The following is a 21,281-nucleotide window of genomic DNA, read 5'->3' as shown; positions in this document are numbered from 1 at the left end:
GCTCATTAATTTAATATTGTAGATTATTCAAGAAAATAACATTGCAAGATGTTACCTGATTTCGAGTATTACATCGGTGTTTTCACTTGTGACGTTGTGTGCAATCTAAAACAGTGATCTCATATACAACTGCGTCAGATTTGCGAATTGTTTATCCTTTTCTTAAGCCTTGTGGTCCTAGATGCTCGAAAATATTAAATACTTTTAAAAAGAATAACTTACTGATTTTCATTTCCTGGTGGGCTCAATTTGTGTCTTTCTTTTAATCGAATAGGTTAGAGAACACCATCTTATATTGTCAGTAGGTACATTAAACTATGTTGACTTAGTGACAAACTTAATTTGATCACTCCAATTAAAGAAAAAACCTTTCGATGTGTATCTTTTATCCTATGCAAAAGTGGCTTCTTTTTATTATTTCGTTTCCATCACTCACGGTATGTTATTTTTCTTGCCTTATCAAATGGGTACATATACTGTATGTATGATAGCACTATCACGAACATATTATAGGTTAAACAATTATTTGTTATGTCAGTGATATTATTTATAAATGTTCTCTAATATTGTGTATTGACTTAATACTTTGTAAAAAATAAGCTCAACAATCATTCTTTGTTTCAGAATTCATCCATTTCAAATGATTCTTTGAAAAGGAGCCATTTTCTCGGTTCACTTATTGTCAGGGTTTAAGAGCTGTAGCTAAAAGCAGTGACGAAATTCGTTTACACTCTTAAATTGTGCTCAGTTACATTGAACACCTGCCGTAACTGAATGATAGCTTTACATTGATAAATAAGAAGTAAATATATCCAAATACTATTGCAAGGGGTATTTTTTTGCAAAAGTGTATAGCCCTTCACGCAATTCATGTAGTTTAAAAACTCATGTCTTGAATGTCATTATCTTTGATCAAGTATACGTTCTAAGCATTAGGAATGATATTGTTCATATTGTTTCATCCTACTACCTGTTTGCATGTTTTTGTTCGTTTATCAAATATACGCATATACTTTTCTTATCATGTCCACGTGTTTGTGAATGGAGGATAAAGATACTATAATAATGTTTTAAAGATGAATGCTAGATCGTTAAACACGTTGATTAAATATTAACATATTTTTAAATCACATTTATGAGAGTTAGGCGAAGATTTTGTGATGGAATTTATATTTGCTACTGTACAATAGGGGAGGTTACTGCGTAGGAGACGAACATTTTCTTAAACCGGTTTAGCATCAAATCAAGTAGGACCTACTCCGGTGACCTCAGACGAACATTCGTCTAAAAAATGGATTGAAATGGACAATCATAAAATTTTGGGCTATGGACTTAATGAAGACAACTGTATGGTAAGTCTTAATGCCTTTTGTTTTCATGATGGTTTAAATGATAAGAATTGTTTGTTATTTTTTATCACGCACAGGTATGCGCCCCCCCCCCCCACATAGTGACATTACTCCGCAAAGCTTTGTCTGCTTTTTCCCCTCAAAATTTCCCCGGGAATGGGCGTAACCTAGGTTCCCTTTGGTGCGAGGACATTTTACCATCAGTTCATCCCTGCAAGGAAGGAATTTAAGCAGGCGTTAGTCCACCTAAATGGCCTTCAACGAGTCTTTTGACGATTTTTAGACTATGGCAGACACGAGACAGGGATACATAATGTAGTTAGTGTCGGTTAGAACCAGCCGCCCGGGTAGCCCAGTTGGTTAGAGCGCCGTGCTAGTGTTCCGGCGGTCGTGGGTTCGAGCCCCACACGGGGCGCACTTTTCCTCCCAGGTTTACTTTAATAACAAATGTCAAAATAATAAAAAAAAGTATCCCTGATCGCTAATTATTGTAGCTTTTTAAAGCCGGGGTTGGCTGGACCGAAAATCCCCAATATTCCCCGAACCTGGGGAGGCCATGGTTACAATTGACTGGTGCAATAGTTAGCAATAGACTTGTGTCAATTGAATTTAGTTTGAAGGATAAACAATAACACTTTTTTACCTTTTTTTCAAAAAATTGATTGCAGACATAGAAACAGTGATTCGTCACAATCGTGAGCTTATGCAGACATAGAAACAATGATTCGTCACAATCATGAGCTTATTTTTTTGTCATACTGTACCAAATTATTTGGGAATATTGTTAAGCACATGTTTTAATCAGGGCTTCTAAAACTTTGGAACCTCAATCGGTCCGGACCCGGCAACGACCCCCCCTCCAGAAAAAATAATCCCCCCCACCTTAAAAACTTTTAATAATACCATTTTACCTCGGGACAATTTTTCAATAAGAACTCCGTCAAGTATGAAATATTTCCATTTTGGAAGAATGCTGTAGATTTTTTACATTTGAAGATTTGGAAATTATTATTGGTTATTCTTTAAAAAGTGTCAAAATTTGAGTAGATCTATGGTAATGCAATTAGTAGCTCAAAATTTTAATCCTTCAATTGTTATTTTAAAAACTGTTTTACTTAATGATAAAGGAAATTTATTCATTTCATTAAACAGATGTGCACAGGAAGGTACGCAATTCTAATTTTGTTAATTTTATCCAAAATTGAAAACTTATGGCTAAGTATCTGTAGATGTTGATATATAAATTATATATACAATTGACTGTTTTTATTGCTTATTAGTGTTGGGAATCAGACTGAAATATTACTATAGATAATCGGTTTATGAAAACAATCAATGATCGATTATTAATCGCTTTAATCATTATTTAACTATCTTTGGTCATCATATATAAGGCATATTGATTTATAAACTACATGAACCAGTTTAAGAAAAAATGTTCCCTTACAATATTATTTGTACATTTATTTGTATAAATTACATTATTTATTCAGAATGCAACTATACTTTAGTGTTTACAAGTTACTATTACAGATCATGAGACCGCAGGCTCTAAATTTTGTGTACGGTATTGAATACATGTGTAAAGTAAACACAAAGAAAAATATCAATTTCGTTTTGATAATCAGTCAGTAACAAGTAAAACAAGCAGTTGAATATTCTGTATGTTTTACAAGAACATTTTCTTTCAGAAAACTGAGAAAACTAAATTCTTACATGATATAAGAAGTAAACAATAACATTTTAAAACCACAAAAGTGTGATGTTGAGAACCAATCCTTTTGCAGTTAAATTACAAAGAAAATTTGTAATAAGGTACTGTAGTGAGCTACTGATATGATAATATGACTAGATAACACAACATAGTACCACATGAACATTTCAACATTAACATGTATTGACCAGAAACAAAATATATTTTCAAGACAATCTTTTAACTGGTAGTCGGTAGTGGTTACGTCTCTTGTTTCTATAATCGATTGTTCAAATTTCACTATCGATTGTCGCCGATGAAGGCCTTTCCGATCAATTGTCGATTATAACTGATCATTGGCACAACACTATTGCTTATACTTCAGTGTTTTGAGATTTCATTAAGTTTCAAGTATTATGTTTCATATACTATATCAATATAATTTCCATGTTCTTTTTTTTAATAATGATATAGATAGACTATACTAATTAGTAATTAGTGATGTTCTGATGATCAATTATAATGAAAAAATAACTGGTATGTTCCTGAAATCAGTTTTTCTTCTTTCATCTTGTCAACTTTGTTTGGTTGTAATCATTAACAATATGGCTAAAGCAACAACAACATTAATAGTGTGTTTTTTTGGTGAAATTTACTGTCTTACTGCCTTCTTCCCTAGAGAAAACTTGTCCAGTTTTCACCATATTTTATGTTTTCCAAAATTGATAAGTGGAGATTTCATAACATTAATGAATAAAAAATCTTGACAAGACTTACTATAAATTAACAAAATAATATATGCATAAAAATCATGTAGTATATCGAATTAGCACAAGCCCACAACCCTGCACTGGTGAAAATTATGTCATCCGGGCTTGTTCTAATTCTGAATTTAATATAGCAGGGCAAAAATATGCCAAGCAATAGAGTAATAATTCAGGCTTGTTCATCCTGAACTCTAATTTCGATGATATATTTTGCCATTAAAATCTAAATTAGATATTTAAGCCTGATTTTGTATTTTTCCCAATGTCAACCTTTTTTTCCCAAATTATATTGTACAGGTGGTAAAAATAATTCCATAAAATACAATAACTAGACATTTTCAATCCTTTACCTAACATAAGTAGAGTAAAGGATGATGAGTTTTTGTACAAGAATAAAATTACAAGTATGGTACCAGGTATTGTCAAAAAAAAATTCTTCTATTAGGCCAGTTTTTTTATCATTAGATTTACGGGAGATTTTTCAAAAAGTTGGGTAAGGAGGAGGAAATAAAAATTAAAATAAAATGCATAAAATGTCCCGAAGGAGAAATAAATAAAAATAAAATGGATTTTTCTTCGATTTTTTTGATTTTTTAAATCTTCTTATATCATGAAGACAAAACACACCTTACTTGTGTCAGCTTTTTCATAGGCTGAACAAAGGGTGAAAGACCACCATAAAGTTTCAAAAGCATAATTAAAGATCCTTTTAAAGACTGAAAATATTTACCTTAACACAGTTCAAGCACTTATTGAAATTAATGCACCAGTCAATTGTAACCACGGCACCCCAGGTCCAGCCAACTCCGGGTAAAATCCATGTCCTGCAGGAACAAACTGAGGGTAAAATCCCTGCCAAATGCCCCCGCACCTCAGGGACCCTACGTAAGGCCCATTCCCCGCTATATTTTGCGCGAAGACAAAACCACCGGATTCACCCGGCACTGCGGGACCACCTGGGAGGTAAAAACATGGCCCATTTCCCCGGCTATCCCCGGTATACCACGGACCGGAGCGGGGGGCTGTGGTTACAATTGATTAGTGCATAATTGTTAAGTAGATATTTGTTCAAATGCATCTATGCATACATGTGATGCATATATTATCAACCCATAGATTTTATGAAACATGTCAGTGTAATAAAGAAGTTAAAATGGCCTGCCCATTTCTAACCTTTTGCCCACAATATAAGCATTTCCTTTTAATAGTGAAGTGATCAAACATTGAACAAAGTTTAAGACACGGAAAGGAGGTCAAATGTTTTTTATGTCTTTAACATATAGCACCGTGACCATTTACCGTAATGTGGTTTTCATATAGAAAATATTACCAAATAAAGTCTAAGCCTTGATGGATATACGTATTCACTTCAAAGTTTGACAGGGCTTACGGAAGCATAGACAGTCAATATCTGTGAACTACATTAATTTTATATACTTTACCAAAGAAAATTCGGGAGCATTAAAATAAACTTGACAAGTGTAATATATTTCAAAATAACTGGTTAAAAACTGATTTTAGAATTGATCCTGAACAATATCATTCGAATTCCAGCTATTGGGATGCCCTTTGACACATGAGCAACTGATCAGTTTGACTTCTTGCACTGACTGCCAAATATTATCTTATGTTCCAATGTTTTCTGTCTTGCCAGAAACAAACACAATGTTATTATTAGCTCATTTTCAGTATTTTATAACGATTTAAATTATAATTAATTATTAAACAAATTGACAACTACGAACGTAAGAAGATATCTTGTGTTTTTCGCTTCAAATATGTGACCGTGAGGCAGTGTTTAATGCTCCTCAGAGTCAAATTCAGAAATAAATATCCATTTTGACTATGATGAACACGATATCATTTTGCAGTTTGTGTTTGTCAGAAGCTTTGAATATTTGCGCTGTAATCCAATTCATCCCTTTTAATATAACAACGTGAGCCAACGACTTTTTTATTGACAAACACAACCCACGAATTTCTGTCTCCTTATTTTGACCGGATGTTGTGCAATCTATTCCACGAATCGCGAACAACATACTTGATCTACAAAAAATCACAATATACACGCCTTAAGTTATCGACGGTAACATAAACATCTAAACGTCTTGGTAGTAAAACCTTTCTATATAGCTGACATTGACTCGCTACTTTCACTTTTGACAGGACGTTGTTATGGTTACGGGTACCTTTTCTGTTTCCCCGCGTATTTGCGACTGGTTTACGTATTATTGAAGTAAAAATACCGATAATGAATGACAATTAGTACACCAGTTGCTTCTGAGATATTGGTTATAGAACACTAATTTTATTTTCTTCGTTACATTGGAGCAACGTTCGTCGGAAAAAATAAAAATAAAACTAGGAAATTTTATTTTATTTTTATTTGGGTTTTGCAATATTTAGGTACGGCGCTCCCGTAAATCTAAAGATATAAAAACTCTGGCCTTAATAAACAGCAACTTGAGTGGAACCGATTACCAATAGTCAAACCAGTGTGTGTATACTACGTGACAAATTACGTCATATATGCTACGTCGGAAGGCAACATTTTCCTTAAAATGAACACTTAAATCAAAGATACCTTTTTTTTTACACCACCATTTTAAATGAAACAAAGGGCAGTCTATGCCGCTTAAAGAGACCCGCATTTGTTTTATTACCGACATTTGATAAAGTCATTAGTTTCATCAAACACTTCGACAAACCCGTTTTCAAAATCATGTTTTGACAGTGCTCCGTCAGACGGCCTTATTGTGAAAAGGTTTGTCGAAGTGTTTAAAGAAATTAAACTCGCAATCAAACTCTGGTAAATGGCCGAAAGCAAGGCTCCGTAGGTGGCGTAGACTGCGCTTTGTTTCATTTAAAATGGTGAAGAAATAGTAAAGTTATCTTCGTTTAAAGTCTTTTTTCAAATCAAAATATTGCCTTCTGACGTAGCATTTATGACGCAATTTATCACGTGGTATACACACACTGCAAACAGGAACTGATTCCCAACACTTTAGTTCTTTAAGCATTCTGTGCAACTCTCCAAACTTGCCCCAGGGTCTGAAGTAAAAAAAAATGACCTAATAAATATTCTGCTTTGTGGCATGTTATTAAATGCTTGATCAACACATATCCACAGAATATTATATATCTTAAAATGTCTGACCTCATCAAATGCATAAGAATCAGTTACTACAATTCAAAAAAAGATTTTGGTTTTAATTTTCTGTCACATAGCTTAGACTTTAAAATTCTAATTAGCTCTTAAAACATGATTTAACATAAGACATATATGCACTTGCCAATAGACCATTACAAGTTAAAAGGCCATAAATCACTGATTGTGTAAATCACTGATGGTGCAATCAATTGGAAACAAATGGAAATATTACTAGATTTTGATTGGATGCCTCCATTCAGAGTTTATTATACTGGTCAGGATTTTGATCCAATCAGATTGTTTGTAATACCTAATCTGATGACAAAACAATTTTTAGGCGGAGCTAAATTAGTCCCACCCAATCAAGAAAGGAACATTACTTTGAATTTGTGTCATAAAGAAACAAAACTATCTTCCATATTTCTGTACATTTTCTAAGCATTCTCATTCATTTAGAATGTCAAGTCTCATCTTTGATCCCATTTCTAAATGTAAATAAAATCCGGTATTGCTGTTAGCATTTCTTATTACATCATCATATCAATTTATGTTTAAATAATTGCTTTGCTTATTTATTAGACTAGTTAATAGTGAAACAGACAGTGTTTCTGTAATGAATATGGAATTCTTTATAATTGGAGATTTTGGAAATGGAAATTTAAGGGGTTTGCTTTAAGAATGAAGGCAATGAAAAATAATAGATTTTACATAAAAAAAGTTGTTAAAATTCAAATCTAAATCATACTCTTTACCTGAAAAAGATTTTTTTTTTTTTTTTTTTATTCTTGAAGTAGAGATATATATATGTCATATTTTCCATTTTAGAATTTTTAAAGAAAGTTGAAGAAAAAGAAATTTTAGAAAGAAAATTTTCAGTCATATGATTAAGTGAATATATCAGTTAGCCAGAGACCTAATGTTCTGCTTTGCTTTGCAAATGCTTTGTCTTTTTAGTGCAGTGAAAGTTGTGTTTCTTTTATGAATATATATGGTACTCTTTATAATAGGAGATTTTACTTAATCATACCCTTATTGAACAATTTGTTATAATATAAGGGAATGGTTTCTGGAGGAAAAATAATTAAAGTAATAGATTTTATAGTATCAAAAAGGCTATTGATTGAAAGTATTAAATTAAATCTTTATCAAACTCTTCACTTTGATAATAATTTAAAAATTGAATGATTCTAAAAATATAGAGCTATATGTAATAATTTAAACAAATTTGAAGAGCTTGAGAACCAGAAACTTACAACTTTTAATATTTAGTGTAGCATCTTTTCTGTACTAGGTAGTGTCAAGGTTTTTCCTGCAGTCCTACTGCCCTTATGAAAATCGCGAGCTAGAAGACGAGCTTGTCAAGGGATCGTACGATCAACTTCCCAATCTAGTTCGCGAGCAAGCGCGCCCGAGCTTTAAGCTATTATGGGCCGTAATTGAAACAAATACCAGCTCGTACGTGTTCGTTTAAGCTCGTACACGCTCAAAATTAAGATAGTACAAGCTTAAAAACAAGATCGTACAAGCTCGTCACGAGCAGCTTTACAGGCTTGTATGAGCAATTTTACGAGCTTGACAAGCATGTTACATTTCACGTCGCGAGCTTGTACAAGCTCGTCATGGGCAGCTTTACGAGCTTGTATGAGCAATATTACGAGCTTGATAAGCTCGTTACAATTCACTTTGCGAGCTTGTGCAAGCCTATCTGAAGTTTAAATAAGAGGACCCTTATTCACCTAACCTTATTCTAGCCCCTGGCGTGTGCTTTTAAAGAAAAACATAAACTATTCATGAATGACAATTTGGACAAATCATGTTCATGAACTCCCACTTAGTTAATGAACTTGACAGTTCATGAACATGATTTTTTCAAAATGTCATTCATGAACTAAGTTCATGAATAGTTAATGTTATTCGCAACAGGGTAATAATTTCATCATTACTACACGTCCATTTATAACAGTTTTAATTTTTTATGACACTTGACACAATTAGAAAGGAGTCATTGAATTGCTCATTGCAGTCCTTGACATTTACATCTAGTCTCTGTAGACAGGTCCATTTTCCTTAAATACACTTGATAAGGAAACGAATCTGCGAAAAACTTTTTTGCAGTCATTCTTCTCGTGCTTGTTTTTGTTGAAGTGTTCTCTCCTTAACTCTGGAAGCTTTTGTCTGAGACTTTGACATCCATCTTCCAACCTGAAATATATTTCTTTTTTTTATTTGTACTGCCAATATTTTCCAATAACTAACGGCCAGTTGGTTATCAAATCAGTGCGAATTAAGATTTCAATGTCGCAGGTATATAAATTAATGATAGATTATTGTATTTGTTAAAACTAAAGTGCTCAAATTTATTGAGTCTTATTTTTAAAAAATAGTTTTATAAGTGTTTGTCCGTTACAAATAAAATCCACTCCACACATTCACCATATTGTTTTCAAAATCAGAATGAAAATCTTACCATGGGAATTGAAAAATAGTCTATATACTCACTGATGGATTTGGCAATTTACAGCTTTGAATGTTTTTCTCCTTCACTGGTTGATTCTTTTCTGGACTGATGATTTTTTTGTTAGCTCCTTTAGGCCGGCTAAAATAGACGAAACAACATTTCAGACACTAAACCATAATTTGCTTGCATAGTGGTTTTTTAAAAGGTCAAGGGTCAGCAGTGATGCAAAAGCCCATTGAAGGACCAAACTTTAAAATGTTAAAAAAAATCAATTTCTACTTAGTTTTGAGGTTCAATATTTCACTAGCATGATTCATACCCATTTATCCATTGCAACATGGAAATCTTACCATGTGCTTTAAAAATAGTCTACTCACTGATGGATTTGGCAATTTGCAGCTTTGAATGTTTTTCTCCTTCCCTGGTTGATTCTTTTGTGGACTGATGATTTCTTTGTTAGCTCACTTAGGCCGGCTAAAATAGACGAAACAACATTTCAGACACTTAACTATAACTTACTACACCAAAACATGTTGCCAATAATAGATGTTTCACTCCCCTAAAAGATCGTTCCTCAAAACTATATAAGGACTTTTTAAACGTTTTAGTTTTTGACCTTCCCACCCACTTTTGCATCGCTGCCGGACATTTATGGCAATTGATTCTTTTTTTAGACAAAAATAGCCTACTTACATTAAGTAACAAATATAATAGCTGTTAAAATATATAACAATGAAGTATTAGCTGTACGCTAGTCACAAACATTCATTTAACTGTGTTTCTACAAAAACGTATTTCGTACGTTTGTCGCGAAAATGTATTACAACAAAACATATTTGTTCATTACTTTAAAATGTTGCTATGTTATTTTAAACAATAATGTTAGCGTAAAAGATCCTTATAAATGTAATTGAATTATACCCCAAACTTTGCTTGAACTTACCTTTAATAAACGAAACAACACTTCAGTTTATTTGGCGCATTATTTCGACAAACATTTTCGACTTTCCAATAGACCATAATCCTTTGCGGTCCAGGGTGACTTCCGGTTTATTTCCGGGTTATAACGAAGTACAATAACAGCGGACTAATTATCATTCCAGGTTTGTTATAATTTATTTATTTATATTAGATTTGTCATTTTAATGAATTTATATTACATTATTGTGATATTATTTGAATGACATTTGTTATTTGAGCTATAAATCGCTTGACTGTTTACCTGGACACTTAGTTCTGGTGGGTGGGGTAGATGGTTCAGAAAAGACTGCGGTACTTTTCTTATTGGAGTATTATTAACAACAAATAATTCTCATCTATTCTAAAAATATTTGTTTGAAAATCAATACAAATAATACATTAGTCTGTTTTACTTGAAAATCAATACAAATAATACATTAGTCTGTTTTACTATCTGACCATCAAAATCTATTATAAGGAATCTGTATGTACATGACCAGGTATAACTAATAAGTCTTATGAATGAACATATATAAATCCTCATCAATATAAGGTATGATATTTATAATGCTTTGTGTATTGTATTACTATGTAATAAACATTTTACTTAGAAAGAGCAATTATGTCATGCTGTCACCTGTGTAGTCTTCTGAATAATTTGTTACTAGTTAGTTATGTTTAAATATTATGATGGCCACAGGACTAGTCACATACACCCAGGCCTGCACTTAAATTGTCCAGATTGTCTTAAACCCCATCCATAAATAAGTCTGAGAGTTATTTACTTTTTTTATAAAAAATATACTTTTATGTTCCATTCCTTTCTTTACAGATATTATTCAAATATGCTGATGTTATCTTCTGAGATCATTGCTTTCAATGAAGAACATCACTACAATTGGTTGGACTGCTAGATTGGTAGCAACGTGATGGACAGCTAGTGCCTGTTGAAACACTAATGTTGGTTGGGCATCTATTGCTTACTGGGCCGCTATATTGGATGGACCATACATGTTGATTGAACAATTATAAATGGTTGGACCGGAAGTGTTGGTTGGACCACCAGTGTTGTTTGGACTGCTTGTTGGACAGAATGTGTGATGGACAACTAGTGTTATTTGAATCACTGTTGGATAGACAGTTATTGTTGTTTGGACAGCTATAATCAGTTGATTTACAAGTTTTGGTTGAACAATATTTAATGGAAGCACAAGTGTTGGTTGGACTGCATTTAATGGATGGATATCTACTTGTGCCTGATTTGACCAAAATGAAGTGATGAAGTGATGATTGAACTGCTACTGTAGGTTGTCAGGTCATATTGGTTGGATTCCCATTGCTAGTACTTGTTGGATCTTTTTGTTGGTTAAATTAACTGTTGTTTTTTGAGTGTTATTATTAATGATATTCATACATGTATAATATGTTTAATACGTGCTTAGTATTCAACACTTATGATGATGATTATTATTATAAGAGATATTATTATTCAGTAATCATAAATAATTATAAATATATATAATTAAATAAAAAAAATTATGTCCTTGTACTTAAGTTATGTTTTACATTTACAATGTGCATCAATGTGACATTTGGTGATTTTTCTGATATTTTATGGACTTAGTCTTTTTTCAGAGTTTGTTAAAAAATTTAAGTTCTCATAGCTTGCTCCATATAATATAATTTGTGGTCCAAGCTCGTGCAAGCTCGCACGAGCTTGCTCTTGTCAAAACCTTGCGCGATCTCATACAAGCTTGTACGAGCAAGCAACAGGGGAAATTAAGATTGTGCAAGGTCGTAACGAGCTTGTCGCGAGCTCGTACGATCTTATTGAAAGAGCGTATTTTCATAAGGGTGTGGGGACATTTAAAAGTGTCTGACAAGTTTATGATATACACAGAATGGTGTCACTGTTTCCCACAAGGATCATAAAAACAATGAAAAGGCCTTTTTCAAAGAACGAAGTCATTCAATACATAGGAAAAGCAATAAATAAGGCCATTTCATAGTAACTTAAATTCAGACTTAGAAAAAGAAAACTTACAAGTATGGTGGTGCCTAGAATTATGCTATTTAAATGACTTATTAGTATGTGGAAAATGCAGCTATTATAATTTCAACAACTTTAAGGTTTAAATGACAGTATATTAATTATAAATTATTATTCACAAGTAGTTTTAAGGTCAATATGTTTTAAATTTTATTGGGACTTTCCTTATAAAAAAGTGGCGGTGGGGGACAATATTGTGCGAGTGTTCTTCAGGGTTGGAGCTGTGGAGGATGGTATATTAACGTTGACACACTTTAATAAATGTTGACACTCACATAGGATTATCAAATATATATTTTGATATTTAAAATATCCAATCAAGTTCCATTTCTTGAAATACATATATGATATGTAAACGTGAATTAATCGCCAAATTATAATAAATTAAAGCTGCACTCTCACAGATTTACCAATATTACAACTTTTTTTATTTTTGTCTTGGAAAAAGCAAATTTTTGGTAAATATCTGCAAATCAATGATTGAAGATTGCTGACAAAAGCCAACATCAAAGATTGGCATATTTCATTCGGAAATTAATGATTAATGGCTTAAGCCTTACTAACGATTTAAGAAAACTGCATAAAACATTAATATATAATTATATGTGTGGCATGTTAGTATTAAAAGTTTAGCAACTAAAAAAGAACACAAGTCATGCATTCAGTGACATAAAACAATAAAATTGTATTGTTCAGAATTTAAGATATAAAGAAGAATAAAGTAAAATTAATGTACATTTTTATTTATTTTTAATTCAATATACATAAATCACGGACATATAAACCATAGTTTATAGGTCCATGACATAATATCATTGAAGGCTACTGACCCTGATCAAATTTTTATAAGAAATTTTTCAGTAGCAACTCTCTGACTGTTATCTTTGCCTTCATCTAAAAGCACCAAGTATTGTCATGGTAACTGTCTTTACTGTGTATAATTAAGATCTTAGTTGGTCATTTTCCTACTGATATTTATTAAACATAGTCAACTAAAGGGTGGTTATTGCCTGCTTATAGTTTAAATGATCTTATTGACAAAATAAATTGGAATGGTTGAAAAAAGCATATCATTTAAATTTGCTGTTGGAATATATTTTGTGGAATAAATAATAGAATTATATAGAGATATATATAGTTAACTTAAATAAATTTTGTTTTTTACTAAAATTACTTAAAAAAATGAATTGAACTGTTGTTTTTTCACACAAAAAATATTTGTTCATTCCTGGATCTTTTGATGAAACAAATATGTTTTAGATCACCTGCATCATTGTCATAAAAAACATTAGCCTATTCAGATCACTAAAACTCAAAACATGTTCAAGAAGTGAAAGCCCAAAATTGGCAAATACTGTTATATATCAGTGTGTGCATGTATACCACATTAATATGTGCAGTCACAAATGCTGCAACAGTAGGCAATATTCCTTTGAATGAAAAGGAATTAAAAGTTAAAACAGAAGACAACGTTTATTTTTCTTCACCATTTTGAATTAACTAAAGGACAGACTATACAGCTGCAAAGAGCCCTGTATTTGTTTTCTTACCGGTGTTGATAAGGTGATTACTTTTCTCAAACACTTTAAAGCTGCACTCTCACAGATTTACCATTTTGACAAATCTTTTATTTTTTGTCTTTGAATGAGCCAATTTTTGCCAAAATATCTGCAAAGAAGTGATATAAGACTGCTGACATAAGATCTAAATAAACTTATTTTAATGGCATAAAGCATTACTAACAGTTTAAGAAAAATGCACAAGTATCCATTTTTTAAATTAAAATCGGTGATCTGATTTTTTGTCAGCACTCTTAAATCACTGGTTTCCATTCATTTTTGCATAAATTGGCTCATTCCAAGATAAAAAAATAAACTTTTTCAAAACGATTAATCTGTGAGAATGCAGCTTTAATAGACCTGTAAAGACTTGTCATAGTGTGCCAAGAAACTAAACTCTCAATCAAACTTTGATAAAAGATCAAATGCGGGGCTCTGTGTGTGCGGCATAGACTATGCGAATTTTTATTTAATATGATGAAGAGCTAGTTAAGTTGTCTTCATATGAAGCAAAAAAATGTTTCAATACCCTCTATGAATTTTCTTCACCGGATATTGATTCATAAAAAAAACTTGCTGTATGGTGCGGAGCTACTTTTCGCTATATGTCTAAATGGAAAAATCTTCTCCTCAGATCCTGCTGGCCTGTTTTCAAAATAATGTCACAGAAATGTTCCTAAGGTTACCATCTGTCAAATTCCTTTACCATATGTTGATCCATAAAAAATATGGTTTCAGAAGGGGGGGATTAGTGGGTGTGGTAGTGGGTCTTCATCAAAAGTGTTCAAATGTCCCTAAAGTGAAAGCCCTGAGTTATTTACACCCCTTAAAGTAGTAGTCTTACACATTTATTTGTTCATGTTCTGTCAACAACTATGCCGTGTTATTTCAATTTTTAGCTCACCTGTCACATAGTGACAAGGTGAGCTTTTGTGATCACAATTTGTCCGTCGTCCGTCCGTCGGTCTGTCCGTAAACTTTTACTTTAAACGACATCTCCTCATAAACCGCTTAGCCAATTTCATCCAAACTTCACAGGAATGTTCCTTGGGTGGTCCCCTTTGAAAATTGTTCAAAGAATTGAATTCCATGCAGAACTCTGGTTGCCATGACAATGGAAAGGAAAAACTTTAAAAATCTTCTTCTCCCAAACCACAAGGCTTAGGCCGTTGATAAATGGTAGGTAGGATCACCAAATGGTTCTCTACCAAGATTGTTTAAATTATGGCCCTTGGGTCAAAATTGGCCCCGCCCCGGGGGGTCATGGGTTTTCTCTATATGTTTATAGTGAAAACTTAAAAAATCTTCTCCTCTGAACTAACTTGGCCTAGAGCTTAGATATTTGGCATGATTCATCGTCTAGTGGACCTCTACAAAGTTTGTTCAAATTATGGCCCTGGGGTTAAAATTGGCCCCGCCCCGGGGTGTCATTGGTATGCTCTATATGTTTATAGTTAAAACTTCAAAAATCTTCTCCTCTTAACTTACTTGGATTAGAGCTTAGATATTTGGCATGATTCATCGTCTAGTGGACCTCTACAAAGATTGTTCAAATTATGGCCCTGGGGTGAAAATTGGCCCCGCCCCTGGGTGGTCATGGGTTTTCTCTATATGTTTATATTAAAAAAAAATCAAAAATCTCCTCTGAACTTATGTTGCTTAGAGCTTAGATATTTGGCTTGATTCATCGTCTAGTGGACCTCTACAAAGATTGTTCAAATTATGGCCTTGGGGTCAAAATTGGCCCCGCCCCGGGGGGTCATGGGTATACTTGATATGTTTATAGTTAAAACTTCAAAAATCTTCTCCTCTTAACTTACTTGGATTAGAGCTTAGATATTTGGCATGATTCATCGTCTAGTGGACCTCTACAAAGATTGTTCAAATTATGGCCTTGGGGTCAAAATTGGCCCCGCCCCGGGGGGTCATGGGTTTTCTCTATATGTTTGTAGTGAAAACTTTAAAAATCTTCTCCTCTTAACTTACTTGGACTAGAGCTTAGATATTTGGCATGATTCATCGTCTAGTGGACCTCTACAAAGTTTGTTCAAATTATGGCCCTGGGGTGAAAATTGGCCCCGCCCCTGGGTGGTCATGGGTTTTCTCTATATGTTTATATTAAAAAAAAATCAAAAATCTCCTCTGAACTTACGTTGCTTAGAGCTTAGATATTTGGCTTGATTCATCGTCTAGTGGACCTCTACAAAGATTGTTCAAATTATGGCCCTGGGGTGAAAATTGGCCCCGCCCCTGGGTGGTCATGGGTTTTCTCTATATGTTTATATTAAAAAAAAATCAAAAATCTCCTCTGAACTTGCTTAGAGCTTAGATATTTGGCTTGATTCATCGTCTAGTGGACCTCTACAAAGATTGTTCAAATTATGGCCTTGGGGTCAAAATTGGCCCCGCCCCGGGGGGGGGGTAGGATATTCTCTATATGTTTATAGTTAAAACTTCAAAAATCTTCTCCTCTGAACTTACGTTGCTTAGAGCTTAGATATTTGGCATGATTCATCGTCTAGTGGACCTCTACAAAGTTTGTTCAAATTATGGCCCTGGGGTCAAAATTGGCCACACCCCGGGGCTGATGGTTTTTCTCTATATGTGTTATAGTGAAAACTTAAAAAATCTTCACTGAACTCACAAAGACAATTAACGTCTTAATTTAAACTGGATAACATATTTAGTACACATACCAATTTTCAATATGGGCCACATACAACAATTAATAACAAATATACATATATAGATACACACGTAAAATCAAGTAGTGACAAGAGCTTAGATATTTGGCATGATATATCATCTAGTTGACTTGTACCAATATTGTTCAATCTTTGGCCCTGGGGTCCAAAAATGGCCCCACCCGGACGGTCATGGGTTTCCTTATATATGTATATGATGAAAACTTATAAAATCTTCTTCTCCAAAACCAAAAGGTGAAGGCCTTAGATATTTGGTATGAAGCATTGTTTATCGGACCACTATTAAGATTGTTCAAACTTTAGCCCTGGGGTCAAAATTGGCCACGCCTCGTGTTCATAGGCTAAGGTTTTCAATATTTTTATATAGTCTTATACAATAAAACTTTAAAAATCCTCTTCTCCAAAATATAAGACCTAGAGCTTTCATATTTGGTATATAGTGTTACCTAGTGGACCTACACCAAAGGTATTCAAATTATTGTCCCGGGGTCAAATTGGCCTTGCTCAGGGGTCATTTGTTTTTACATTGGCTTGTCACTTAAACATCTTTTCCCCTGAAAGTAAAGGTCAGAATGACTCCATACTTGATATGTAGCATCCTTACATGGTCCTCTCTCAACTTTGTTCAAATGGTTTTGTTTGGCCCCTTTTAGGGGTCACCAGAGCAAAAAATAGAAAAACCTTTAAACAACTTGATCTTATTAACTGCTTGATGGATCTTCAAGTCTGAAGCATCCTAGCATGGGCCTCTGTCAGGTCTTTTCAAATAATTTTGTTTGGCCCCTTTTAAGGGCCACCAGAGCTAAAATTAATAAAAAAAACCTTAACATTTTCTTCGCATGAACCCCTTGATAGATCTTCAGCAAATTTGGTTTGAAGTGTCCTTGCATGGACCTCTCTTAAATTTGTTCACATAATTTTGTTTGGCCCGGTTGCCATGGCAATCTAAAGGAAAATGTCAACAATTGGTTATAATCATCTTCTTCTCCTAAACCGCTTTGACAATTTTGATGAAACTTCATAGGAATGATCCTTGGTTGGTGCTTTTTCAAAATTGTTCAAAAAAAATAGTTCCATGTAGAACTCTGGTTGACATGGCAACCTAAAGGAAAAGTGTCAACAATTGGTTACAATCATCTTCTTCTCCTAAACCGCTTGGACAATTTTGATGAAACTTCATAGGAATGATCCTTGGTTAGTGCTTTTTCAAAATTGTTCAAAAATTTAATTCCATGCAGAACTCTGGTTGCCATGGCAACCTGAAGGAAAATATAGGCTGTCGTGTCCGCGCTGTGACTTTCTCTTATATGGACAGATTTTAAAATGACTTGCCATATGTTTTCGACATACCAAGACAACGTGTCGTGTGCAAGACCCATGTCCCTACCTCTAAGGTGAAAGATACACTAAGTGTTTATTCACAATGGAATGCTGAATATAAGGACATAAAGAGTGTTGGCTGTCATTTAGTATGATTGTTTTTTTTTCTATGCTCAGAGGCAATTTAATATAACTTGCAATATGTATTTGACACATAAAGGCAAGATCAACTTTTTATGTACTTGTTCATAGATCAATGTCACATTGGGGGGCATTTGTCACATACTTTGACAGCTCTTGTTCAATATTCTTTGAGAAACAAGCTATATTAATAACAAAGGTTAAACTCTTTTACTCAGGTGAGCGATTTAGGGCCATCATGGCCCTCTTGTTATATAAATTATATTGTATTATGAAATATCATTGATAATATAATTATGTAGTATTTGAAAAAAAACAACTGCATACTGTTATAAATAAAATATGTATATTTTACCAATATATTATCGATGTTGGCCTGAATTTGTATTTTTCCGAAAGTCAATTTTGTTCCCCAATGTGCAAGGCACAAGCGGTGAAAATAATTCCAATAAAAGTCACTAATTATTATTATTGTTATTATTATTAATAAACTATTACTGTTTCAGGAGATAAACAGAAACACAGAGGTATACATTCTGATGGAAAAGACAAAAAAAAGCATCTCCCATCATTTTGGCGTGGCTCAGATCAAGAGGAGAAATTTAAAAAAGGTAATACATGAGCAACTAAGAACATGCAAGTTGCACTGGTTAGAGTGTAAGACCCACCTCGCTTCATGAGAATTGATAATCATCAATGTATTAAATCAAGAAATTGAAATGTAAGTGTCTTGTCTTTTGCAGTGTTTTTGAAAAAGAATTTATTAAAAAAAAAATTATTTTTTAATATGATTGTGAATGTGAGATGTTTTCTTCTGATCATTCTCTCTCAAAACCAGAATTATAGCAAACATATTTCAAGTTGTAGATTTTTTTGTTTTACTTGTAAATATAGTTCTGAGGTTGTATTTTAGGCAAAGCCTTTTTTTCTGCTCAATACAAACTTATTTTGTAAGAATTATGGCCCTTTGTAATTTTTAAACAAATATATATTTTTTTTATGTTTTTGTAAGCCCATTATAAAGGGACATTTAATATTTTCACCAGCTGCATTATAAAGTCAGACCAAAAGTGTCCAGTAAGTGTTCAAACAATAACTAATTTAGAATCCTTTCTCAAATCTGGTGAGCAATATATATAGGGCCATCTCTTTGTTTGTATGACAAAAAAACAATACTCAATATTTGAGTTAAATTGACAAATATTATTGTAAAATGTTTTGTGAAGACATACAATTGGATTACTTTTGGGTTAATAGGATTAAGGTTTCTGCACATAAAAATATTTAGAATAATATTTGGGTCAGTCGGTTCATGTTCAATATTACTGATAGTATAAGTGGAAGCAGTGACTTAAAATAAATTACCAAACAGTTTATGCTCAATTGCTTTGAGTTAACATACAAGATATGACACTTGGAATACTAGATCTTGGTGGCATAAATAAAAGACCTTGTTTTGTCACATTAACTTGTAATCAAGCACTAACTTCCTCTAAATTTTCTTCAGGTGATGGTTGGGCACACACAAGAAGACATAGATCACAGGCGTCTAGCCATATGAGTAGACAGGAGTTTCACACTCTGCCAGACTTACTTCCTCAGACGAGCAGATTTAGGCTTCTCAAGATCACGCACTGCACACTAAGACATAGTCTTTGACTACAACAAGGCCTTAGGGGATGAAAGTACAGAGAGGTCCAATTGAAATCAATTCTGTGCTGCATCATTTCTTCATTCTGGAGGTTGATGGACATGATTTATGGCATCAAGTGTGCAGTTTGTCAACTAACTATCAACACAGCAGTCTTGTTCACCAGTGCGCAACTTGAGCTTTTAGCTTTATTGCTTGAAGCCACTGCATAAGAGGAGGGAAGGTGCAGGCTCATCAAAAAGTCTCAAAGTTGAAACTAGGAAAAGAAGTTTGTCAAGAGTGTGAATATTTGCTTTGAAAACAATTGTTATAATGATTTGGTTTCCTTTGAAACTTGATACATACTATGTGTATGTTGAATGAATTGAGATGCTTAAATAAAGAACCGCTATTCAAATATCAGGAAACTGCATTTTTCATACTAAAGGGTAAATGATGTCGCCATTTCCTGTATGTATTTAAATAAGATATGTTTCCACAATTAATATTTTTATGCCCCCACAAAGTGGCGGCATATAGGGTTGCCCTTGTCCGTACGTACGTCTGTCTGTCTGTACGTACGTACGTCCCGAAGATTGTTTCCGATCTAATTCTTGAAAACCGTTTGTCCAATCCTCACCAAACTTTAAACACATGTTTGTGACCATAATATCTTGATCAAGTTCCTTAGCCATGGAAATCGCTTTTGTCATTTAGGAGTTACGGCCCTTTATTTGCAAAAAAAGACTTGAAAAATACGTCCCGAAGATTGTTTCCGATCTAATTCTTGAAAACTGTTTGTCCAATCCTCACCAAACTTTAAACACATGTTTGTGACCATAATATCTTGATCAAGTTCGATAGTCATGGAAATCGCTTTAGTCATTTAGGAGTTACGGCCCTTTTTTGCCAAAAATACTTCAAAAATCATTATGGCTTATTTTCTGTGACAAAAAACCGAAGTGGGGGCATCCGTGTCCTATGGACACATTTCTAGTTAGAAACTATTTCTCAACGTAATGAAATAGATTAAATTTGTACAGCATTATATGAGCTTAATATGTGCTTTCTGTTTCCTTAAAATTGATGAAAAATTGTCAGAAGGTAATGAGACCAGTATCCATTACTGCAATCATACAATAAAAAATACAGGGACAAGCCCACTGCTCATATAATATAATTAAACCTTGTTTAGGGGCATGAGGCAAACAGAGTTACTTTCAGATGTTAAAGATGCACTCTCACACTTTGGAGGTTTTGACAACTTTTTTTCATTTTTAGCTCTACTGGCCAAAGGCCAGAAGAGCTTATGCGATGGTAATGTGTACGTAGTATGTGCGTCTGTAAACAATCCTCGTTAACATGATACATCCTTCAGTTTTGATTGTAACTTGATGAAACCTGTACAATATCTACATATCCATTAGAGCTCGGTTCCTTTCGAAAACCAGCCAGATCCGCCCATGAATGCCAAGATTATGGGCCTTGATAATAAAAA

At 33.5% G+C, this 21,281-nt stretch overlaps 1 protein-coding gene and 1 long non-coding RNA gene across 2 annotated transcripts in view; both read right to left on the bottom strand.

Moving 5' to 3' along the window:
- LOC128216447 (uncharacterized) overlaps nt 1-21,281 on the bottom strand; it is a 38,974-nt gene that overhangs the window by 2,383 nt on the left and 15,310 nt on the right. The gene's annotated exons all lie outside the window — the stretch shown is intronic.
- LOC128216448 (uncharacterized) lies at nt 8,910-10,451 on the bottom strand. Its single transcript, XR_008258074.1, has 4 exons — nt 10,362-10,451; nt 9,796-9,892; nt 9,460-9,556; nt 8,910-9,162 (listed from the first exon to the last, which is right to left on the bottom strand). It is a non-coding gene; the product is annotated as an uncharacterized LOC128216448 (long non-coding RNA).

This window comes from Mya arenaria, chromosome 14, assembly GCF_026914265.1.
Source record: "Mya arenaria isolate MELC-2E11 chromosome 14, ASM2691426v1".
Lineage (NCBI taxonomy): Eukaryota > Metazoa > Mollusca > Bivalvia > Myida > Myidae > Mya > Mya arenaria.
Note: the sequence above shows the minus strand (reverse complement) of the source record. Positions and strands in the feature narration are given on the sequence as shown.